The sequence below is a fragment of the Heterocephalus glaber genome, unplaced genomic scaffold (genome assembly GCF_053883595.1).
Source record: "Heterocephalus glaber isolate CG9 unplaced genomic scaffold, H.glaber_assembly_v1.0 deba00001587, whole genome shotgun sequence".
Classification (NCBI taxonomy): Eukaryota; Metazoa; Chordata; class Mammalia; order Rodentia; family Bathyergidae; genus Heterocephalus; species Heterocephalus glaber.
In genome coordinates this window covers 2405880-2432296 of record NW_028258365.1, presented here as the reverse complement: position 1 = coordinate 2432296, position 26417 = coordinate 2405880, and the positions used below count along the sequence as shown (strand labels likewise).

Here is a 26417-nt window from a genome sequence, read left to right as displayed (position 1 = left end):
ATGTTTATAGCAGCCCAACTGACAATAGATAAATCTTGGAAGTGGCCTGTATGTCTATCAACAGATGAGTAAATAAAGTGTGATACTTGTACACAATGGAATTCTCCTCTACCATGAAGAGGGATAAGCTTGAGTGATTTGTAGGAAAATGTATGTAATTTGGGCCCATAATTTTAAATGAAATCAGACGCACAATCTTAAATAGCACATGGTTTCTCATGTGAGAAACCCATAATATAAATAAAGAGCAAAATAAAATATAGATAATGGGAAATATGCAGTTAGATCTCTTGCAAAAGGGAAAGGGACCATGAAATGTAGGGTGAGGGGACAAAGGAGTGTAAAGGGGTAAAAAAATATACTAAGATGTATTATGTACACGTACCAGCTTCCCACGCATAATGTAATTATTTTGTACTACAAATATATATGGATACAAAAATAATTCAGAAACAAAAGATATGATTTGACTTTTTGCAGCAAGGATGTGAGATTAATCTTAACAAAAATTTGATAAAAGCTTTTACTTCAGAATTAAAACTTTAATGAAAACTGTACAACTGCAAGACAGATTCAAGGACAAGCTGAAGCTTAGGTTATTCATGAATGAAATTCCTGTGGCAAAATGTCTGCCTTGCCAAGGGCACAGTATGGTATATTAGGTTATGAAAGAATCTAGAGACCTTGAAGATAATCAATAGTTACTATTCATTACCTTGAATTGACTCCAGACACAATTATTGCTGCTCTCAAAAAGATTTTCATTATCATTATAGTATCTTTTTCAAGGCCAAGCAATAAGTTTCTATCCTCTTGTCTGACAGAAGCTTCAGTAGTAGTAGGATCCTTTTTATTGATAGACATTTTCTGTATTCAAGCAAAATTTGAAACTTGAAATATAATTTTTTAAAATTTCAAAAGTCAAATCTGACTGAAAAAGAATTCAGAATTAAAAATGGTGGCAAGGTTCTCCAAAACTATAAAATAGACAGGAATATAGGCACAGAAAAAGCAGTTCATCTTATATTGTATTCTCTGAAATTATTTACATAAGACATAGGAAAAAAATTGAGTAGGAATACTAATTTTTGACTCTTTTATTTTGTTCAAATTACCTGTAAGGCTGAACCAGTACCTCCTTTTCACTTATTTATAATAGGAACTCAGAATGATCATGTCTATGGCTAAATCTTGAGAGGTTATCATTTTTCTGGTTGATGACTCCCAGAACACTAACTGGTTGGCAGAAGAGGTAGATGCATGGAGAATGCAAGAGTTAGGGGGTTAAGAAGGCTTCAAACCACATTTTAGAAGGCCTGGGAGGCCAGGCAGTGTGCCCTTGAGAGGGCAATGCATGAAGCTCTGAGTGTGAGGCCAAAGATGTGGTGGAGAGCCCAGAAGTTTGGAGAACCCAGGAACATGGATCTTTTGAGGAAAACTGCAAAGAATGAGCAAAGAATGAGCAAAGCCGGACAGAGAGAACCCGTGGGAGCTATAACTACCAGAAGTGGCTTAGGAGGGAGCCACCTAAGCTTTTTGGAGTTCACAACTTGCCTCAGATTGCCTCGGGAGTTGGGCATTGACGTATGGAATTTATTGTTTGCCCTGCTGGATTTTAGATCAACTTTAGTCCCATTCCTGTCTATCCCCGTATTTGTACCTTTTGGAATGGAAATGTCTATCTTGTGCCATTATATGTTGGAAGTGTTTAATTTTTCTTTTTCATTTTTACAGGGGCTCATAGCTAAGAGTTTGCCTTTAAATCTCAGAGGAGACTTTGTACTTGGACTTTTCAGCAATGCTGAAACTGCTAGGACTTTGGCAACTCTTGGAGATGGACTAAATGCCTTTTCATAAAGTGATGTGCATGTCTTTGGGGTTCCAGAGTCAGGATGTTAAGGCTTGTGTCTAGATGTCACCCCAGAGCCTCATGTAGTCACAGGTGGAGCTTTTCAGAGGTGGCTGGATCTAGAGTGTGTGATGCTGAGATTAAGGTATTTATTGGTTTGTTTGAGATAAAGAGATAATGAGGCTTTAAAAAAATTGTAATAGAAACTTTGAGTATATTGTCCTGTAACCAAAGAAAGCCTATCTTCTTTTAATGATGTTTACAGTGTAAAATCTGTGATTCTCTATTTTGCCAAAAAATTATCTGTCTTAATGTATCTTCTAATTAGAGCCATGTTATGGTACTTGGTCAAATGATTTGAAAGTGATAGATCACTAGGATAAGCAACTTAATCAGTTTAGCTTACAGCAGATATAAATTCCAGTTATTTAAATGTTTCATTTGCTTTACTCCAAGTTTTTAAAATTTCTTGCAGTGATATGTACCACAGTAGACTTAACTTACTATAGATTAGTGTATGATTAATGAATTTCTTACAGAAAGAAGTGTTTTGACTAATCAGTAAGTACAGGCCAAAAGCATTACTTAGTTCACGAAGTTTTTATTGTTGAATTCAAATATTGAGCTGACCCCATAATTCAGTCTTCCTCATTTTTCAGACTGTTCAGAGATTGTTAAAATTAAATATTGAAGCCAGACTAATTGATTATATTACTAATTTATGCTATCCACCCTTAGCTGTGGCCTCATTGCTCTTAAATAAGTTTCTGTTCATATCTAAATATTTATCCCCCAAGCACTGAAACACCTTATGCCTTCTTTGTAACACCTTTCATTCTTGTTGCATGGAGAAGATTATGGACTATTACATCAACTTCCTTTCCTCTTAAATAAAAATAAATAGATTTTCACATTTGTTTTTATCCTTTCTGTTAATTCTTGTGATTGTGTCTTCTATTTCTTCCCACCTATAATAGTTAATTGTGGTGGCAACTTGAATAAGAAATGCCTGGGGGATTAGATTAGTTTAGCACATTTCTAGGAGTATCTGGATGACTGATTTATTGGAGGGAAGATCCACCTTAGATATGAGGGCACCAACAAATGTGCTTGTAGCCTTGATTGAATAAAAAGGAAAAGAAGAAGAAAGTCTCATTTTTTGCTTTTTGGAGGCACTCCAGTCTTTGCCATTGTCTTTGGTCATCTGTCTCCAGGATTCCAGCACAGACTCTTCAGCCTTCCAGTGAAGACCCTTTGGTTTCCTGATGTGGACTCTCATGGGACTCTGCAGTGAGCTCCAACCCTTTGACTTTTGACTGAATCTCTGGTTCTCCAGCACACAGATGGTCCTTTTCCATTTCTTCCACCTCTGATAGCACATGGTCATTGTAAGTCTATCTTGTAAATTGTCTGTCTGTCTGTCTGTCTGTCTGTCTATCTATCTATCTATCTATCTATCTATCTATCTATCTATCTTTCTGCAGTAAACCCTGATACACCACCTTTGGTGATAATTGCTTCATGAACCATATACTGCAATTATCAGTCTCTTTCCTCTTTCCTGGCTTTCCCCCAACAGATAGGCATGTACATTTCTTTCATCTTATTATCATATCCATTTATGCTGTATTATCTCATGGTAATTTAATAACTCTTTATAAAGCAACAGATGCCTTACACATTTTATATTACTATGTTTTATTTTTATTATTTTTATTTTTTTTGGTACCAGGGATCAAACTCGGGTCCTTGGCTTGCGAGGCAGGCGGCGGAACCACTGAGCTAAATCCCCGGACCTACTATGTTTTATTTATTTGATTAGGGCCACTTTTATCTCTCTCATTTTCTTGATGTCTCTCTTTCAGTTATTTTCCTTATTGTTTTATCTTTTTTCCCTCTAGTTTAATCTCTACTCCTTACTCTTCATCCTTTTACTTGTTTCTTTTTCTCTGTTACTGTTATTTAACACTATTGATAATAATAATAACTCAGTCTATTTTTCTTTCTTCATATTCCCATGCCCACTTCTTATCTATATTAGCATAACCACATACTCCTATGAATCTATATAAAGTTAGCTATATTTTACTACAGTTGAACACTTTTCCAATGTGAATGTAGGTAAAATTGATCTGTTGAGTAGATATTTACTGTATATAAATATCTGGTTTGTCTTAGAGTTTGTAGTTTAACTTAGATCTTGTTATTAAAGGAGGTATAGAGTTAGTTATTATTGTTTGTTATTTCCAGTCTGTGTTTGATACTGTTGTTGTTACTGGTTTTACTACTTTAGCCAAAGTGACATAATCATTGCTATCAATTGGTCTCCTCTGATCTCAGTATCTAGATTGTCTAGGGGTCATAATAATATAGTCTGTTAACAAAGAACTGGGTACTGAACCAGACTACAACTGTCCTATGAATAATCAGAAGTGATAGGATCCTGACAGATCCAAAAGTCAATGTTTAGCTACACTTAGAGGACATCTCTGAAAAGTATTTACCTAAAGAGGTTTCAATACTATCAGTGAAGCTACCCACCATAAGCATTGTGGTAGCCTCAACACAGAAAACAAATTTTAAAAATGGAAAATGAGAAAACATAGAAGCAGAATGCCCCCCAAATCTCTAAACTTCACAAAACAAATTCAGGGAGTATCAAGCTGGAAGAAAACAAAAGTCACACAGACAAAATATCTGAAATGGTACCAGTGGAAGTAATAAAATGTATGAATAAGACACTTGTTGAATCCAAAGTAGAGATACAGTGGTACCTCAGTTCACAAACTTAATTTGTTCTACAATTCTGGAAAAGTTGGTCATGTTCATGTTTGTGAAGGAAACTTGGCTGCAGTAGTATTCATCACCCAATACAGTGTTCACAAACACAAAATATTTCCAAAGCTTCTGTTTGCAAAAGAAATTGTTCACTAACAAAAGCATTCATTAACCAAAGTACCACTGTAAATGCAGATATAATTATTGAGATGATGGCACTAATAAAACAAATGATTGAGTGGGTCCAAAGAAAATACTGAATAAAAAAGTAGAGGAGCTAAGAGAGGTATACAAACCATGAATGCCCAATATACAAAAGAATTGGAAACCATAATACAGTCTCAAATAGAAATCCAGGAGATTAAAACTCTATTGAAAGCATATGCAGCAAAATTGACTAATATGAGGACAGAATATCAGACTTAGAAGATAGGGCTGTGGTTGATGATCAACTGATGAGATTCAATTTAAAAATAGCAAGGGACCAAGAAAAATCAATCCAATAGCTGCTAGATAATGGAAAAAAGACTAAAGTTAATTTGAATCAATGAACAATCAGAAGATAGCACAAAGGACATAAAATCTTGTGTACAGAAGTAATAGCAGAAAACTTTCCAAGAGTGGAAAAAGAATTTGACATACAGATAAGTGAGGCATATAGAACCCTTAGTGTAGACAGAAAAGAGCTACACCAAGGCATGTAATAGTCAAGATTCCAGAAATTTAGCACAAGAACAAAATCTTAGAAGCTGTTAGACAAAAGAAACAAATCACCTATAAAGGAAAACCCATCAGAATTAGAGTACATTTCTCAACACAAGCCCTAAAGTCAAGGAAAGCTTGAAGTTAAGTGTTTCAAGCCCTAAAAGAAAACAACTTCCAATCAAGATTTATGTATCTTGCAAAATTATCTATCAGAATTAATAGAGAAGATACTTCCATGATAAAGAGCACCTAAAGAAATCCATAACCACCAAACCAACACTCCAAAATTTTTGCAAGGGTATCCTAGAAAGAGACAATGAAAATAACAATATCAAAAAGCCCAGTAGGATGAATCCACCAGGTGAAGCAAGCAATTAATGGGAAAAGGGAACCAACACCAAGAAAATAATGTGACAGGGAAAAGTCAACACATATCAGTATTAACCATCAATACGAATAGTCTCAACTCACCAATCAAAAGACACAGACTTGCAGAATGGATAAAGAAACAAGATCAAACAATATGCTGCATATACAAGAAGCACATTTACCCCAAAAGAAACTTATGAAAGTCAAAGAATGGAAAACAATAGGAACCTGGAAAAATGCAGGAATAGCTACACTAATTACAAAGTAGCTTTCAAGCCAAGACTAATTGGAAGAGACATGAAGGTCACTGCATATGGGATAAGGGAACAATTCAATAGAAAGTGATAATCATAAATATATACACACCAAATGCTGGTACACCAAACTTCATAAAACACTAATGGACATGAAGAAGTCAGATAAGCAGCACACAATTGTAATGGGGGACCTAAATACCCCACTGTAACAAATGGACAGATCAACCAGACAAAACAAAACAACCAAGAAAGAAATATAAGTTGAACCAAACCTTTAAACAAATGGATTGAATAGGTATCTATAGAGTGTTCCACCAAACAAAAGAATACACATTCTCAACAACACATGGGACTTTCTTCAAAGTAGACCGCATAATAGTCTACAGAACATGCTTAAAGGAATCAAAATTATCCCATGCATATTATCAGATCATAGTGCAATGGAACTAGAAATCAATAGCAAAAGACACCACAGAAACTGTGCAAACACATGGAAGTTAAATAATAACCTCTTGAATTATCAGTGGGTCAGAGAGGAAATTAAGAAATTAGTTTCTATAATCAATAATGAGAAGACAACATACTGGAACATATAGGATCCAATGAAAGCACCCCTAAGAGGGAAGTTCATAGCAGTGGATTCCCATATAAGGAAAACAATGAGCCCAAATAAATAACCTAATGATCTACCTCAAGGTTCTAGAAAACCAAGAACAATTCATAGCCTAAGCTAGTATGAGGAAGGACATTATAAAGAGCAGAGGAGAACTTAAGGCAATTGAGACAAAAAAATCAGTTATTTGAAGAGTTGTTTCTTTGGAAGATTAAATAAAACAGACAAACCCTTAGCCTTATCAAAACAAGGGAAAAAAGCAAAATAAGTGCAATTAGAATGAAAAGGGTGAAATCACAGTATATTTTGCAGAAATCCAGAAGATAAACAGTAATTACTTTAAGTACCAGTAGTCTAATAATATTGAAAATTCAGAAGAAATGGATAGATTCCTAGATGCTTATGAATTATAAAAGCCAAATCAAGAAAATGTAAAAATCCTGAATAATCCAGCATCAGTCAGTGAAATTGAAAAAGTAATTTAGAAACTACCAGTGAAGAAGAGCCTGGGTCCCGACAGATTCACTTCTGAATTCTGCAAAAACTCTAAAGAAGATCTAATGTCAATACTCCTCAAACTGTTCAATAAAATGGAAAGTGGCACTCCTAAAGTCATTCCTGGAAGCAAGCATTACCCTAATACCAAAACCAGAAAAAGACCTAACCAAAAAGGAGAAATACAGTTCAATTTCTCTAATGAACATACATGCAAAAATCCTCATAGTGGTGAACAGAATGCAGCAAATCATCAAAAGGATTATACACCATGATCAAGTCAGATTCATTCTTGGGATGGTTAACATTTGCAAACCAATAAATTAATATGCCACATTAACAGAACCATGAACAAAAACCACATCATCTCAATAGATGTAGAAAAAGCACTTGACAAAAACCCAACATCCATCGATTAAAAAAAAATAAAGAAAATTAGAATAAAAGATCTTTATCTCAACCTGATAAAAGTCATCTATGACAAACCAACAACCAACATTATACTAAATGGAGAAAAGCTCAAAGCTTTCTTTCTAAAATTAGAAACAAGACAAAGATGCCCACTATCATCTTTCCTATTCAATATAGTTTTCAAAACAGCCAGAGCAAGTAGACCAGAGAAAGATGGAAAAGGAATATAGCTAGTCAAAGATCGACAGCATTCTTGTGCACCAATAGCAACCTCAGTAAGAGAAATTAGGGAAACAATATCTTTCACAATACTGTCAAGAAAAAATGGAATACTTAGGAATTAACCTAACCAAGGAAGTAAAAGACTTCTACAGTGAAAATTATGGTACCCTGAAAAAGATAAAAAAGAATATCAAAAAATGGAAAGTTACCTCTTGTTCCTGGATAGGCAGAATGAATATAGTGAAAATGACTATACTTCCAAAACTGTTATACAGGTTTACTAGAATCCCAATCAAAATACGAATAGAATTCCTTGAAGAATGAGAGAAAACAATCCTAAGATTAATGTAGAAGGAGAAGAGAACTAGACAGAACTAGCAAAAGCAATTCTGGACAATGAGGGCAAGGTAGGAAACATCACAATCCCTGATTTTACAAAGTTTCACAAAGTTTCAGTGATAAAAGGAGCATGGTATTGGGGGAAAAAAACCAGACGTGGAGCAATTGAACAGAATAGAGGATGCACAGAGAGCTCCAGTCACACTTATTTGACAAATGGGCCAAATACCTTCATTGGAGGAAAGGTAGCTTCTTAAACATGGTGATGGGAAAACTGGCTATCCGCATGGTGAATATTGAACCCAGACCCATGTACTGTCATCATATACTATACTACACTAAAATTGAAAGGTATCAAAGATCTAAATATAAAAACAGAAACAATCTGCTAAAGGTTTAAAAAAATGTAAAATGCTTAACAACATAGGTTTAGGCAAAGATTTTATGAACAAAACCCTGGTTTCACAGGAAATATTACAAACAGTCAACAAATGGGGCCACATCAAATTAAGAATCTGCACAGCAAAGGAAACCATTAACAGAGTGAAGAGACAACCTACAGAATGGGAAAAGTTCTTGCCAGCTACTCCTCAGAGGACTAATATCAAGAATGTATAAAGAGCTCAAAAAATTAGACACCCTAAATTTAAAGACCCAATCCAAAAATCTGAAGTGAACAGACACTTCTCAGCTGAAAGAGTAGCAGTGGCCAATAAATATATGAAAAAATGATCAACATCACTGGCCATTCAAGAAATGCAAATGACAACAACACTGAGAGTCCATCACACACCTGAAAGATATTTAATGAAAGAATGTCTGTCATCAACTAATCAAGCAATAACAAGTGCTGGCAAAGCGTCAGGGAAAAAGAAACCCTTCTTCTTTATTGGGAGTGTAAATTGGTACAACTACTATGGAAATCAGTATGGAGATTCCTGAAAGTACTAAAACTAGAAGTTCCATTTGACCCACATATTCCCCTCATAGGTATCATCCCAAAAGAGTTAAAGTCATCATATTACAGTGATGCATGCATAACAATGTTTATAGCAGCACCGTTCATAATAGCTAAATCTTGGACATGGCCTTTATGTCTGTCAACAGGTGAATGGATAAAGGAAATGTGGTCTTCATATATAATGGAGTGCTACTATTCCATAAAGAAGGATAAACGAGACATTTTTAGGTAAATGGATGCACCTCAAAACCATAATCTTTTTTTAAATTTTATTTTATTGGTACATTATACGTATACAATATAATGACATCCATCATTGGAAATTTGCACCTTTACATAATGTCTTTTGATTCTTATTTTTCCCCCTTCCCCTGCCCTCCCTTCAACCCCTCCATTCCTCCCTATTTACAAAGACTTTGTTTCCATTTTTTCATTTTCTCATATTAATTCCGTTCCCTTCTTTAATTTCCCCTACCCCTCCCACTTCCCCTTCCCCTTTGCCCCTTCTTATTTCACATTATCTGTTATACCTTTTAGTCCTTATTTACACTTTCAGTTTCTCACATTAGAGAAACTATTCAGTATTTACGTGTGTCCTGTTTATTTCACTTAATAGTATTTCCTCAATATGCATCCATTTAGTGATAAATGTCTCTAATTTCTCATTTTTAATGACTGAGTAGTACTCCATTTTATTAAAAAAACACATTTTCTTTATCCAGTCTCCAGTTGATGGGCATTTGGGTTGCTTTCAAGTTTTAGCTGTTACAAATTGAGCTGCTATGAACATAGGTGCACATATATCACTGTGGTATGATTCTTTTAATTCTTTGGGGAAGATCCCCAGCAGTGGAATAGCTGGGTCAAATGGGACCTCTAGTCCTAGTTCTTTGAAGTATCTCCATACTGATTTCCACAGTGGTCGCACCAGTCTGCACTCCCACCAGCAGTGGAGAAGGGTTCCTTTCTCGTCACACCCCCACCAGTATTTGTTATTGGTTGATTTCTTGATAGCAGCCATTCTTTCTGGGGTTAGGTGGAATCTCGTGGTTTTCATCTGCATCTCTTGAATGACCAGAGATGTTGAACATTTTTTTTTGGTTTTTGTTAAATTCTTTTATTGGTACATTTTAGGTATACAACACAATTACATTTCTCATTGGGAATTATACCTTTACATAATGCATCTTAGTTCTTATTTTTTCCCCATTCCTAGCCCTCCCTTCTCCCCCTTCACCCTTCCCTATTTGCAAAGACTTTATTTCTATTTTTTCCATTTCTCATCATTTTTCCTTTCTCTTCTTTCCTTTCCCCTGCCCCTCCCACTACCCCTACCCCTTTGGACCTTTTCTTCCTATTTTGCATTATTGATTATTCATTCTAATCATTGGTACATTTTAGGTATACAATATAATGACATTCGTCATTGGAAATTTGCACCTTTACATAATCTGTTTTGGTTCTTATTTTTCACCCTTGCTCAGCCCTCCCTTCAACCCCTCCATTCCTCCCTATTTACAAAGATTTTTGTTCCTATTTTTCCATTTTCTCATATTAATCCCATTCCCTTCTATCCTTTCCCCTAGCCCTCCCACTTCCTTCCCCTTTGCCCCTTTTCTTCCTATTTCACATTACCTATTATACATTTTAGTCCTTATTTACACTTTCAGTTTCTCACACCAGAGAAACTATTTGGTATTTATACATGTATGTCCTATTTATTTCACTTAAGAGTATCGCCTCAATGTGCATCCACTTAGCTATATATGTCTCTAATTTCTCATTTTTTATGGCTGAGTAGTACTCCATTTTATTAAAAAACCACATTTTCTTTATCCAGTCTCCAGTTGATGGGCATTTGGGCTGTTTCCAAGTTTTAGCTATCACAAACTGTGCTGCTATGAACATGGGTGCACATGTATCACTGTGGTATGATTTTTTTAATTCTTTGGGGAAGATCCCCAGCAGTGGAATAGTGGTGTCAAATGGGACTTCCAGTCCTAGTTCTTTGAGGTATCTGCATACTGATTTCCACAGTGGTTGCACCAGTCTACACTCCCACCAGCAGTGGAGCAGGGTTCCTCTTTCCCCACAGCCCCTCCAGCATTTGTTATTGGTCAAAACCATAATCTTAAGTGAAATAAATCAGGCACACAAGTTTAAAAATTGCATTAGTTTGCTTAGGTGAGAAAACAAACTATAAATAAGGAGCAAAATGGAGAAGAGATATTAGGAAGTAGGAAGATGTTCAAATGAGAAAGGGAATAAAAGAGTGGAATGGGGAGAGAAGGAAGGGAAAAGGGCTTTAAATTTAAAAAAAGTTTAAAGAAAATAGAAATAATAGCTTTTGCAAATGTTGAGGGGAAGAATGGTTGGAGGAAGGGGTGGGGAAAGAAACAACAAAAAAAGAATTAAATGTGCTATGTAGTTGTACGCATGTACCATGATGAATGTAATCATTATGTACTGCAAACATACTAATAAAAAAAATAAGAAAAAAGTGAATGTCTTTAATAAAATGATACTTCTCAATGTCAATTGAGTGCCTGTGCTTTACAATGATCATTTATTTAATAAAGGGTGTGGCATATCTGTGTCATCTCTAAATCAACAATTTAGACTCCCCAAAATTTTACTCTCCAAAATTTAGACTCTCCAACAATTTTACTCTCCAAAATAATACTATAGTGTGTATATATATATATATCACCACTATTGGCAAAGTTGATAGTATTGATTTGTTCCTCTTTTTTCAGGGAGTTATGCTCAGTGGAATATCAAAAATATTACATTCTGAGAAGTAAGTAAAAACTGTGATAGTTTTCCTTATTTTATAAATTTCTCTTGATATTAGTAACTCACTGAGTAGAAGTCACATTTCCAAAGTGAATATTATGTAACACACGCAAAATGCCCTTCATATAATATTTTATTTAATCATCACAAAATCCCTATGTTCTATATTTATTACCATTTTATATATGAGGAAGCTGAAGATTAGAGATAATTTATCTTTCTTAGCACCACATAGTAACTCCTTGCACTGAACTTTACACCTGGTGATCTTAATTCCTGTGTTGAACTCTTGCTCCACATTTCAAGTGACACTGGCTTAGTATACTATCCTGTCTTCTAAAGGCCCATTGCAATGACGCTATTTTAGTATGATGAGAGAATAATTAATTAACTAGCACCAACAAATTGGCTTTATTTGGTAATGTTTCTAAATGTGTTTATTTTTCTTCTAGTATTTCCTTTCTCAGAAATAGCACTACCATGTAATTATACAAAACAGAAATGTAGAACATATTCATGAAGCTTTCCTCTTTATCTATATATTCAATACCTTCATAAAAAATCCTGTTTTTTCTACCTCTTAAATAACTAGAAATGATTTGATTTATTCTATTTCTTCCTCATTTCCTAGTCTAAATTTTATTATCCCTCCCCTGATCTATTGCAATAATAAATTTCTGGGTAAGCAGCTGACACCAGCACCCTTTAAAAAATCTACTTGCAGTCTACACCACTTGCAAAATGATCTTTCCAAAACTCAGCCTGATCGTGTCATTCTCCTACTTAAAATATATTAAGGATTCCCACTCTTATAATAGAAACAAATGATCATAGTTTGTGATGCTCTACATAGTCTCTAGCTCCTAACTACATTTCTATTCTCAATTCACACTGAGCTCATCTATTTCTGTGTCCTTCAGCCACACTGGTCTTTTTGCAGCTCCTGAAATTTCAGTGTTTTCTTCTTCCAAATGGCCTTTGCTTATGAAATTTTTTGCCTGAATATTCTTTCATTTTCCTCTTACCTTGCTGCTTTTTATTTATTTTTATTCTTCTGAACTGAGTTGTTACTGTTTTTCTTGATGAAGCTGTTAAAGCCAAATTCTTTAGTTATAGGCCCTCAACACATGGGCTTTAAGTAATTTTACTGAGAAACAGTCAACTGAGAGTCAGTTCCACAAATGACCAATTTGTTGACAACAATTTGGCAGCAGACAGTTTGCAGAAGATTAGTTCATCACCCTGATCTAGGACAGTTCTCTGCAGCTGTCTTTCTGGCAGTATTAGAGACAGGCAGAAGATGAAGTATGATGATAGCAAACACCTTTAAAGGAGAAACTCACCATTTATTTATATTGGATACTGGATCATTGGACATTAGAGAAGGATATGACATTTAAAATGTGAAAATATGCCACTGACTTTCAGCCCAGACAGTCAAATTTGGGACTAAGAGGTGTCATGAAAAAATGCATCAAAACTGTGAAATGAAGACTTCAGAAGATTTAAAATAATCCAGTGCATTGGTCATTTGGTGAAATAATGATTTGGCAGATTACTGTTCATCAAATTGATTTTATGGAAGTTGGTTTTTGGCAAACTGGATTTAGTTTTCTGTCGGGGAATTCAGTGATGAGTCATTTAGAAAATTGAATTTTGGCAAAATGACTTTCTAAAAATTGATTTTTGGTAAATTTGCCTTCATGTAGCATCATGTAACCTACCTTGCAATTTTTTTTATAACTAATGTTTTCCATATGTTTTATAATTGTTGGATTTGTGGTGGGGTCTCCTATTCATTATATGCAAGCATCAAAGAGAGAGAGTAGTATGTAATTTTATTCTCCATTATATTCTCAGCTCCTAGCATAGAGCCTGGGACGTAGTAAGTATTTGATAAATATTTGTAGAATTAAAGAAAAAAATAACATTTTGTTAGGAAAAAAAATGGAATAAACATAGATTTGGGGCATCATTGAATGGGGCTTAAATACCAACTATCTAGAGGAACTGATTAGGAAGCAGTTGCTTAAAGTTCAGTAGTCCATATGAATGCTGTATTAGTAATAACAATAATAGCTAACCTTAATATATCACTTTGTGCCAATCACTGTCTCATTTAATCCTTGCAGGAAGCCCATGGGTTAGATTATTATTGTTATCTTCATTTTACAGATGAAAAAGCTGAGGCATAAAGGAGATAAGTAGTTTGTTCAAGGCCATATCACTGCCTAAACATAGGCAGTCCAGCTCCAATATTAACCACGTTAATGCCCACCCCCCACCCCCCCTTGCTAAGGAGAAGGTGTGGGAAACAGCAGTTTGTTGAGCAGCTTCTGGGTTGTCCTGCATTAATAGTTCCCTGGGCCATGGCTCCACCTGATTGCACCAGGCATATCAGCAGGGGAGGCCCTGGGCTCCAACCTGGGCACAGAGGCACTCAGTCACCTTCCACTGTCCCTGGGGTGGGCTGTGAAGAATGAGTGGCTGGGTAGTGGCACGTGCTCAGGTTGGGACACTGCTCAGCTTGGCTACAGTGCCCTTACACCAAATCTGGAGACTCCTGGTCCCTCCTCCCCATCTCAGGGGTGTCTGTTGCCTCAGCTGCCAGCCCAGGCAGCTACCTGAAGCTGATGCTCCAGCACAGAACTTTCTGCCTTAAGGCCCAGGGGCCCTTGGGGCGCTTTCCACCCTCTGGCCAACTGTGGGTGCGCCAAGGTTATGGTCACCAGCCCAGTTCAGGGCATGGTCAGATGCATGCACTGGACTCAGCTCTGTAGTGGGACCTGAGGCAAGCAGCTGCACTGGCTGCATGGATATATGTGCCCTGTTCCTACTTCACTCCCCACTAGCTCTTTGAACTGCAGTGGTTCACTCTTGCTGCTGTCCTCTTGCGGCTGCTGGAGTCTCCAGCTTCCACTGATTTTTTTCCTCCTTTCTGGCTTTGCCAAACACTATCAACAGGTTCTGGCGTGCCAGGGTTCCCTTCCAGGCGCTTGTTGTGCTGTTCAAAGAATTGGACAAGACAACCAAAGAATGTAGAGGTTTTATATTTATTAAAGGTAAAAGTAGGGAGAAAAGAGAGAGGTGCTCTGGAAAGAAGTGCTCTGCAGAGTGAGTGTAGGCTAGTTAAAATAGAAAAAGAAACAGATCCTGCAGAGTGCAGGGTGGGCCTGTGTAAAAAGCTCACAGCTCCCATGACCTTAGTGGCGACTGTGTTGTATACCCCCATTCTGACATCAGATCTAAGCCCTTTTATCAAAAACCTGCTTAATCTTGTGCCAGAAGAATTGAAGATTGCATTCTCTGGTATCAGGCTTAGTAGCTGTTTTGTGCCTGTTTCCTGGCCATGATTGACACATCATGCTTTCTTGCACAGCCAGTTTGCTTTGTCCTAATCTCCTGCCTTAGTAGGGCATGAACAGTTTTCATTTCTCTTAGGTAGACATTTTAGAGGAGTATGTAAGTTATAAGAGAGGAAGAATTTAGATATACCTACTAATGCAATTTAAAAATGCAGTTTTGAAAAGTATCATGGAGGGTAATAATAAATGGTCCGAAAGATGGCTGGAGGTGATAGGAAAAGATAGGTCCTTTATACTTTCACCAGCCTCTTAAGAAGCAACTAAAAGGGCCGGGATTTAGCTCAATGGTTTTGCTGCCTGCTGCGCAAGCGCAAGGACCTGAGTTCGATCCCTGGTACCAAAAAAACCCCCCCAAAACAAAAAAAAACCTAACAAAACATTCAATATATATAAATATAAGGTATTTGCTTTGGATCTCTTTTTTAGGCAGGATCTTGCTATGTAGTTCAGGCTGGCCTTGAACTCACTATGTACCCCAGGCTGGTTTGAAACTCACTGCAATCCTCCTGCCCCAGTCTCCCAAGTGCTAGGATTACAGGGGTGCACCACCGTACCCGGCCGAAGCAGCTAGCATTGGACAAAATCAACATCAAAATCAGCATCAACACAAAAATTCCTCTAGTCATTCATGCTGGAACTAAACTAAAAATAGTTTTCTTGCTATGTAAATTAGACTTAAGACAATGTCCTACTATCTCCCCACCAAACTATTACTCCAATTTCCTTCTACAGTAATCCTCTCCTGTCCATGGGAAATATGTTCCATCTCTGGTCCATCTCTATTCTGGCATCTCTATTCCTGAGGCGCCGGAAACTGTGGATACTACTGGAACCTATTTATACTGTTGGCTTCCTATGTGTGCATACCTATAATAAAACTCACTTTATAAATTAGGCATCATAAGAAATTAATAATGGATAAAAAATTGAACAATTATAACTATACTATAATAAAAGTTATGTAAATGTGGTCCATTTCTCAAAACATATTATGATGGATGATATAATTCTTTAAGAACTTTATGGCTTCTTTTTGGCATAGCCAAATTGCCAGTATCCTTTTGCTCTTTGGATCTATTACTAAGTAAAATGAGTGTTACTTGAGCACAAGCACTGCAATATCATAACAGTTGATCTGATAACTGAAGTAGCTACTTAATGACTAATGGGTGAGTAATATATATAGCATCAATACACTTGGACCAAGGGGTGATTCACATCCTTGTTAAAGCAGGATGGAGCAGGAGTGCAAATTTTGTCATGCTGCTGAGAATTGTACACAATTTAATGCTCACAGACTGTTTATTTCAGAAATATCTCAGGTAACTGGAACCAAGGAAAGCTAAACCTTGGATAAGTGAAGAGTACTGAATGGAAGGTCTCTGATTTACAGTGCTTTCACTTACAAGCTTTGACTTTACAATGGTGTGAAAGCATCCCCATACATTCTTTTATACTTTTATACATTCTCTTTTATACAGTATTCAAAGTATAACGTGATATTCACCACCTTATTATAAAATAAATTTTGCATTAGATTATTTTGCTCATAAGTAGGCTAATATAAGAATTCTGAGCATGTTAAAAAAAGGCTACTCTAAACTGATTTTTTTGGTAGCTAAGTATATTAAATGTATTTTCACCTCAGAATATTTTCAACATAAGATGAGTTTATTGAGATTTAATCCCATCAGAAGTCAAGGAGCATTTGTATAGGAATTTATAAGGCCACCAGAGTAGGCATGAAAATAAGAGACATGGGAAATATATCAATGACAAATATGAGGTGTGGAGAGTGACATTTAATGGCTCATAGAGGCCTTGTTATTATTAAACTAGTAATACAAAGCATTATTTTTCTGTGCAAGAAGACAGATCAAAAAAGAGAAAATGAGCTGAGGATTTAGCTCAGTGGTTCCAGTGCCTGCCTTGCAAGCGCATGGTCCCCAGTTCGATCCCCAGTACAAAAAAAGAAAATGAGAATTTATTCTTCAGTGTAATCATTTGTATTTATAATTTAGTGTGGGAGGGTACCTTTTATACCCTATACAACATCTAATTTTTACAACCTGCAAGTTATTCTATTTTTCAGATGATTAAACAAAATTAGAATAAGAAAATTCCCCACAGACACTTACCTAATCAAGATCTGTCTTACTTTAAAAGGCTGCATTACTCTAACACACGGCTTTGGTAGGATATTTTAATGTTGAGGACAGTGATGGATAGTGTTGAAAATGGGAAGTTTTTTTCTGAAGCACACATTGCACAGAATGTGAAGCAAGTAGTTTTTTTTTCTAAGAATTGAATGTTGGTGAATGACATAAAGGAAAGAGCAATACATTGGCAATGTAGGCATCTTTGTTTTTGTTTCTTTTTGTTCGAGATCAACTAGAGAGGCTATGGTTGAGAATCAGCTCATACTGAAAAGAAACAATACACTGAATGAAAGTTAAACTGCTTCTTGCAAAGATTTTCCTCTATAAGATGGAGTGTGGATTAATGCTTAAAGTTTTCTGAATAATACTAATAGCTATAGTACAAAACTGGAAGGTTTAAAATGGTCCAGTCAATTGTTCAGAAAATGTTACTGGCATTTTTAAATTGACTTTGCAAAGAACTGCTAATTTCATCAAATTCTATAAAGGCAATAGGAATAAATTCATGTAAATTTCTTTATCACATTGTGCTTGCTATTTTTCCTGCTTTTGCCACCTATGGGAAATGCTATTGCTGAGCATATTCATTGTTAAAACTTATCTAGAGTTAAATGCTAAATTTTTTCATATTATGCTAAAAGCTTGGCTGTCACAAAACATAAGCATATATATCTTTAAATCTGTGTGCTACTTTATTCTAGACAGAGCTTAGGAAAGTACAGATTTGGGCTCCAGATACTTTAGATAGAATCCAATGTATTGTTTACTAACCAATATTTTTTGGAAATAATATTTTTTGTGTGTTTTAGAGAGAGACAAATTTGAAAATTACCTTTCATTTTAGAGTTGTCTCTGGTCTTAGCCATTAAATAAATCTAAACAAGTTCCATTTTAATGCATACACCCAATGGCATAGATTTTTAACCATGAATCATTGTGCAATAATATGGAGACTCTGCCCATGTTAGTCAGTCTTCCTGTCACTGAGCCACAACACTTAACACTCACAACTTAGAAAAGGGTTAATTTAGCTCATAGTTTCAGGAGATTCGGTACATAGCTGGTTCCAAGGCAGAAACTTCATGGAGGAAGTGGAATAAACCTGCTTAGTTCATGGTGGCTGGGAACTAGAGCAGGGGAACAAGGCTGGTGAGGAACTGGCTAGGCACTATATATTGTCATGCCTTCATATAACTTCATATAACTCAATACTGTGAATCAACACCTCTTGCCACAGCTTACTTATTGCACTGATTACCCTACCTACCCTCAACAAACTCGACATCAACAGCCACAACTTCTCAACAAACTTCTTCTCAGACTCCCTATCATCCCCACTAGTCAATCTTACAGTATGACTCCTACCCCTAATAATCATCGCCAGCCAACACCACATAAAAAACGAGCCTATCATCCGAAAAAGCTGTACATTTCACTATTAATCACACTACAGACCCTACTTATCATAACATTTACAACCTCAGAAATAATAATATTCTACATTCTATTTGAAGCCACATTAATCCCAACACTAATCATCATCACCCGATGAGGCAACCAGACAGAACGAATAAAGGCAGGGTTATATTTCCTTTTCTATACTCTCGCCGGATCACTACCACTTCTAGTTGCCCTAACTTACCTAAAAAATTCCCTCAGCTCACTAAACTTCATTCTATTCAGTTACAAAACATCCCCTCTCCTACCCACATGATCCAACAGCATATTATGACTTGCCTGCATCATGGCCTTTATAGTTAAATTTCCACTATACGGCCTACACCTATGACTCCCAAAAGCCCATGTAGAAGCCCCTATCGCCGGCTCAATAGTACTGGCCGCCGTCCTACTAAAACTGGGGGCCTACGGAATAATACGAATCTCACAACTCCTAGAGCCTCTCACAACCTCAATAAGCTACCCATTCATCCTATTATCCCCGTGAGGAATAATTATAACTAGCTCCATCTGCCTACGACAAAGAGACCTAAATTAGTCCCTCATCGCCTACTCCTCCGTTAGCCATATAGCCCTTGTAATCACAGCTATCCTCATCCAAACACCATGAAGTTATATAGGACCTACCCAGAAACATCCCGGAGCATGTTTTCCTAATCTACTAGGCATTTATTAATCTAGTGAATTTGACACATCCAGATTAATGGTCACACTACCTTTTGACATTTTTTTGGTATAATAGAAGTAAAAGTGTATTTCATTCTCTTTCTATATGATATCAGTAATGTTGCTTCATTGACTTTGTGGTTTCATCTGTGAAGGAACTAACCTTGATCTTCTAATATCTATTTTCTATAACTTTTTAATATCACATCCCAAGATAGGATTATATTATAGATGAAATTATTTTCTAAGAAAGAAGCAAAGAAGACATTAGTTATTCCATAAGGTTTGGTAGACTGCAGAATCATTTCAATGCAGATCTGCCTAATTCAATTATAAAAATTAGGTTTTCTGAATATTTCTTTAGATTTTTTGGAATTGATAATCTTGCCTTATTTGCTTTATGAGGGCTGAACAATATTACAAGATTAATATTTTGTTCTGTTTGACTAAAATGTGATTCAATAATAATGAAAATGCTGCTGTATACAATCATTATTTCAGAATATATTTTAAAGGGTGATTAAAATTTTTCCTAATTATACATTTTAAGAGTAATTCACTTTGTTAAATTAAGTCTCTTCTTGGAGGGCATTTTTACAATCTAAGTAATGTAATTAGGGCAAGTTGGTTAGATTTCAACTAAGACAAGACAAGTGTTATGGCAGAAGACTATAAGAAGTCGGCAAACATCTACCAGATCAGCATTTGTGAATACAAATAAATTAGCTTGTCCTAGCTTATCAGAGTAAGAGGTGTTGTATTTCAACTCCTGCTGCAAGGTTTTTCCCAATTTAGGAATATAGGATCCAGTGCTGGAATTTTGCTTTTTATTCAGTCTTCTATGTCAAATGATAACTATGTTTCCAAAATGACTTAAATTTTCTCAAGGTTTTTATAGTTGAATTTTTTGGCTAAAATTTTAAATTATTGACTGAATTTTCTTTTATGCTGTAGCTTCTTCATCCCCCAAAGTACTTCAGGTTTTTGATAACTCAGAGTATTAAAAGCACCTATCAAAAAATTCACTACTGCCTAGCTATTCATAACAGACTTCCTTTGATATTGAAGACAGTTATAATCATTAATTTTCTTAATGTTAAGTATTATCAACAAAGAATCAGAAATGCAAGATTGCAATAAATAATCTTAACCATTTGGGTGGAATAGGCGAAACAATGGATATGAAAATATTTATTGTGGAGGTAGTTTGCCAATATTTGGGAAATGTGATTTGTGTCTGAAAGTTGAACACATGTCTTTTTCCTTACCATTGACCTGATACTAATTTTGAGGTAGATCCAAGTTTTGGATACTTTTCCCCCTCCATATACAATCAATTAAAATCCTATAAAGTATTCACTTCATAGCTTTTTGCATTTGTAATCTATGTTGATGTGTTTTAGGTCAGACTTTTGGGCAGTGTTATGAAGAATGGGTTCATAAGGGTCAAGATTGAACACAAGATCAGTTAGGAAGCTCTTGCAGGTATGTTAGGGTGGTGGCCAAGAAAGGACAGAGGCTTAAACTAATACTATACCAGTGTGATGATGCTAATGAAATAATATGTATTAATTGAACTGTTAGTATGTGTTTGGCAAAAGTACTATGTGCAATACATGGACTTTATAATTTGATATTCATCACATGAATGTGCTGGGCCTCAAACCTAAGACCTTTTGCATGCTAAGCATATACTCTTACCACCCTCAGCCACTAATCCCTAATTTATGGAAGAGAAAAGTCAAGGAAAGGTCAAGGAAGGCTAAGGAACTTATGTTTAATGTTATTTAGTCAGCAGTAGTAGAGCTGTGATTTGAGTCCAGAATCTAGACCATCATACAACAGATGGAAGGATTTATGAGGTAGAATTTTACACTTTTTCTGAGCTTCTTTTCTAGCCAAACTTAAAATGATTTAAATAATTCTGCCAGGCTCTTTGCTTATAGATGGGGCTAAAAGTCCCCAACAGTAGCTATGCCACTGCCTCAACATTAGACTGCCTTGAAATTTCTTCTACAAGATTAATTAGTCTGCCATGCTTAATATCAATCTCAGATAAAGTCTCTGGACAAGAGCAAAATGCAGACAAATTTTCAGTCAAAGAGTAGCACACATGGTCTGGAATACAATGACCAATGCAGTTCTTCCCAGCAGAAACCTCCTGAGCCTGGTCTTGCTGTGTTTCTGCCAGCATTCTGATCTTCTGAGCTCTGAACAGAATCTCCCATCAAGTAGAGCTTAAAGCATTCCAGTGCTGCTTCTTCAGCTGGCATCTCCAAACCTTTCCAAACACTTTGCACAAGCCAGTTCCAAAGGCTCCTAAATGGCATTGTTAGCTACAGTCACAGCAGTACACTCCTTGTACCAAAATCTATCTTAGTTACTTTTCTCATTGCTGAGATAAAAATAACCAACACTACAAGTTAAAAGAGGAAAAGTTTATTTCATCTCACATTGTTTTAGAGGTTTCAGTCCATAGTTAGCTGGCTCCAAGGCAGGGTGACATGGCAGAAGGGCACTGCAGAGGAGAAACAGTTCATGGCATGTCAGGGCAGGCAGAAGGCAGCAAGCATCAAACTGGCTTATCTCTTTTATCCCTTCCAGGCTCCCTGCCCTTTGAGTAGTACCACCCACACTCAGGATGGGCTTTCCCATTATCCACACCCAGAACTATGCTAGACCAATCAATGGACTAATTTAGTAATCTGCACTCTTTATCCCAGTATCACATTCTTAATTCCAGCATCATATACCCTAGGTCCAGGCACCTCTGAAAAGCCCCACTTATAACCAGATGAGGCCTTAGAGGGCTATCTAGATATAAGCCATAACAAAATATATAGATATAGATATGGATATCGATACAGATATGTATACTAGACTAGAATAAAAATGGGGCTCCAGATACTCCACTAGCTCCTGCTAGGACTTTCCAACTATACATATAACTTATCAGTATGTTTCAATGAGGTTGGATGGCCATGGTGACATCTGTAGAGGCACAACAAAACTCTTTAAAATTCCTAGCTGAGGTAGTCCTTTAGAAGTGCCAAACCTTTGATTTTCTTATAACTGAAACCAAAGGAGCTTGCATTCTTACATACAAAACTTGTTACCTTTAGATAAATAATACATATAAGGTGAAAATTCTTAAAGACTATAAAAAAATACCAGATCTATAGATAACCACCATGAGCAGACAGGTTTGGGACCCAGCTGGATACAAACACTACTCTAGTTCCTTGAGAGCTGTGTCTGGTCTTGGACCCTTCCTTTAATCAGCGTCATCTGTCTTTTCATTCTGATTCTTATGTTTGGGCCATGTATTCTTAATCTCTTGGTAAAATTTGTTTCTTCTTGTCTAGAGACTGTCAAACTCCAAGTGGTCATGCAGATGGAGCCAACAATGAATGCACTGGTCTCTTTTCGGCAGTCTCCATTAGGCCAACCCTCTGGAGAGAAGGCCCATAACTATCAACTCCCTCCCTGCCAATCCCTACAGTATGACTTCTGTTGTAGACCCATAGATTGGCCTTCTGGAAAACATTCCCTACTGCTTCCCCAGCCTACACCAATCCCTCTCAGCACAGGGAAGTGATATGGGTCATTTTCTACCTTCCCTAGTAGCAGTTAGAGGTACCTCTTCAGAGAGGGAAATGTAAGAGATAGTTTAGCTATGTAGTTTATAAATAGATACCTGAGAGGGGACAGGGCATAAGATGGAGTCAGGCTGATCAGCCTCACTGGTAGAAGTTAAGAAAGAATAGGCAATAGGACTTTGACCCTGGAAACAAATTCCTCAATGCGCTAAACAACATCTCCCTCTATCCAGGACTGGGTTCTGATGAATTGAAAAATGAGTAACTAGTTTTCTTTAAAACTCAGTTTCTTTTAAACTGTGTAGGCTGAGTACTTGGTTTAGAGAGCCTGAGTCCTAATTGGTCGTTTTAAACTCTTAAAACCACCTTTGATAGGTGACCACTGGACACTGGGCAGATCTCTGTGCTCTGCTTATCCTTAAGAGGTTCTGCATATGGATGCACCTTGGGGGTGTAATGTTAAGTGAAATAAATGAGACACACAAACTTAAATAGCACATTGTTTCTCTTATATGAAAAACCCAGTCTATAAAAAGCAAAATAAAAGATAGGTAATAGAAAGTAAGGAGATAGATTTTTTTTCAAATCAGAAGGGGATCAAGAGATGGAGTAGGAAGGAGAAGGTAAGAGGATAAGAAAAGAATTGAGAAGTATTATGTACCACCTCCTCACAAAGAGTGTAATCATTATGTACTTCAAACATGTACTAATAAAAAATAAAAACTGATTTAAGAAAAGATTCTGGATGCAGAGCCCACATTGACAAAACCACTTTTGGGACCTCCTGCCCCAACTTCTAAGAGTTATCTTTCTTCTTAAGATTCCCATCAATACTCCTCTTAAAAACTCCTTTTGTCCAAAATTTCATTCTTTAACTTCATGAAACAACAGCCCAGTTTGCACAGTATCAATATCATTTGTGATAAATAGCCAATCCAAAAATCTCTTAAGTGAACTTGGGGATTGTGGCATGGAATACAGAATTTAGGATTCTGAGTTAGTAGTGATGGAAAAATCAAAACAGAATGCAAATAGAGTCATAAAAATGTTGCTTAGTAACATAGAGGTCTTGTTGATGCAGGAAACCATTCCTTTCACTTGTAATTGCATTTTATGTTTGTTTCCATCATTGCAACCTACAATAAAACACAGAATGTCGGGAGTAGAGATAACTGTTAAAAATAGTTACACTAATTTTTTTGAATCATTGCTTTTTAGTTAGGTGCCCTAAGAAAGAATAGTTTTTGAGGCAAGTTTCATTGTATTCATTAAAAAATACACCTTATAAGAATTTTTAAGTTAAATATTTTTAGAGGGCAAAATTAATGTTTGATTTACATGGGATATTTAAATGCTGAACAAAGTCTTAACCCTCACTCAAATTCTTTATCATATATTGTTCATGTTATTAATGATACTTCCCCAAATACATTTGTGAGTGCTAATGTACTTTAGGCATTCTCTATAATTTACATTTAAATGAGGGTACTAGCTTATCAAAAAATAGAATCTGACCCCAAGATATATTGTATTCAAACAGACCATCAGTATGCAATTATCATTTGTTTTCTGCTATTACCCATAAATAAATTTTCATGATTTTATAGAGTTTTATAGTTCATGCATCCCTGTGGTGCTGATAACTTTTCACATATTGCAAATTTGTAATAAATTTTATGATTGACAATAAATTATAGAATAGTAATAAAGGAAACTAGGTTAGTGAAATGAATAACAAAGTAGAAACAGGAAAATAGCTTAATGAACATCTTTTCCAATTTCACTTTGAATGGGATTAAATTTTAGGAAAAGAAATTTGTATTAGACAATTGAAAAGTTAACTTCATGGTACTTTGGGAATAAAAACTAGACACATAACAGTCCTGAATGGTCAACATGGCACAGATGTTATGAGGCTTTAGTAGAGGTTTGGTAAGTCACCAAAAGCATAGTTTTTCCAAGATAGTTTTTCAGACTTCTTTTTTTCACTTACTACATAAGCAGGTGCCTGCTAGATATATTGGTGCTGCTGCTATGAAACCTGTAAAGGAAACAAACAGGCACCAAAGAAAACAGCATCACATGAAGATAAAAATGTGATAGAACAGATAGTCATACCCCTATATAGAAAGCAAACCCAAGGATAATGTCTGTTTAAAATGCTTATACCCAAGGCAAATATATGAGTTGGAGAAGGCCATTCATTTACTGAAGAATTTCAAATTCTGGATTAACTAATCAAATGCAAGGCATTTATCTTAATCAGACACAGGGTATGGCCCTGGAGAAGAGGAACAAAGTGATGCCACTTGCCAGTGTTGTTAGTTTTCCATACTCATTTGTTCCAGAAATCAATACAGTTGCTGTATTTATGGGGAATACATCAGAGCATGAAATAGTAATAGAAAATAGAGTTGTTTGCAGGAAGAGCCAATCTGATTTAGAAGATTTTGGAAGATGAAAGTCATGTATCCATGTAGATTTTTTAATGTAGCTATTCCAGAAAAAAATGCTTGAGATTAGTCCATTAAGGAAAAAAAAAACACTGAAAAAAAAAAGTTTTTCAAAACTTATTAGAAATTCCATTGGCTATGACTTTCCCAAATGTTTGAATTGTTTAAAACTAGACATGAAGTTGAACTAAATGAAAAACAAACTGTTTTTGTTTCTTACAGCATTGGGAGTTGAAGCAAGGACCTTCACATTGAGCTACATCCCTAGCACCTTGATTTTTTTTCAATTTTAAAAGATTTTTAAAACTTCATTTTGAGACATGGTCTTACTAAATTGCCTGGGCTGTGCTTGAATTTGCAATCCTCGATCCTCAGCATTCCAGACTGCTGAGATTATAGGGTTGCACCACCACAGTGTTGACCTAGGAAAGACTTTCTTGAGGCCAAATTAGCAACATTGGTTATGCCAAGTGACCAGATAGCTACCAATCTACAGATGGTTATTAATGAAGTTTGTGTCATGCCTGGCCAAAACAGGACAAAGCAAACAGGCTGCTTTCTGCAAACAACAGCAACTTCTCAGTAAATAGGACGTATGGACACAAAATGAAGTATACAATCCCTCTGGCGCTGAGAAGTTCAGTGATTGTCAGCACACCTGAGCAGACCAGACCGTCCTTGGATATCCAAGTCATAAACATTCCTTATGATTATAGCCCCTTTCCCAAAATCTAGATAAGCATAGTTTCCTTTCCCTGCTAGCTGCTAGAATCTCTCCCTGATTGTAGTCCCAGATTTTAGACTCTATTCACTGGAGTAAACTTTTCCTCACAAAAGGCCTGTTTAAATGAGTGGATTTATGTGCAGCGTCTATAACAGTTTGTAAGTATAGACTGCTGAGTTTGAGTCCCTTTGTGGTAAG

General features: G+C 36.1%; 1 protein-coding gene across 3 annotated transcripts in view; it reads left to right on the top strand.

Moving 5' to 3' along the window:
* Inpp4b (inositol polyphosphate-4-phosphatase type II B) overlaps positions 1-26417 on the top strand; it is a 1082298-nt gene that overhangs the window by 15852 nt on the left and 1040029 nt on the right. The window lies entirely within an intron of this gene.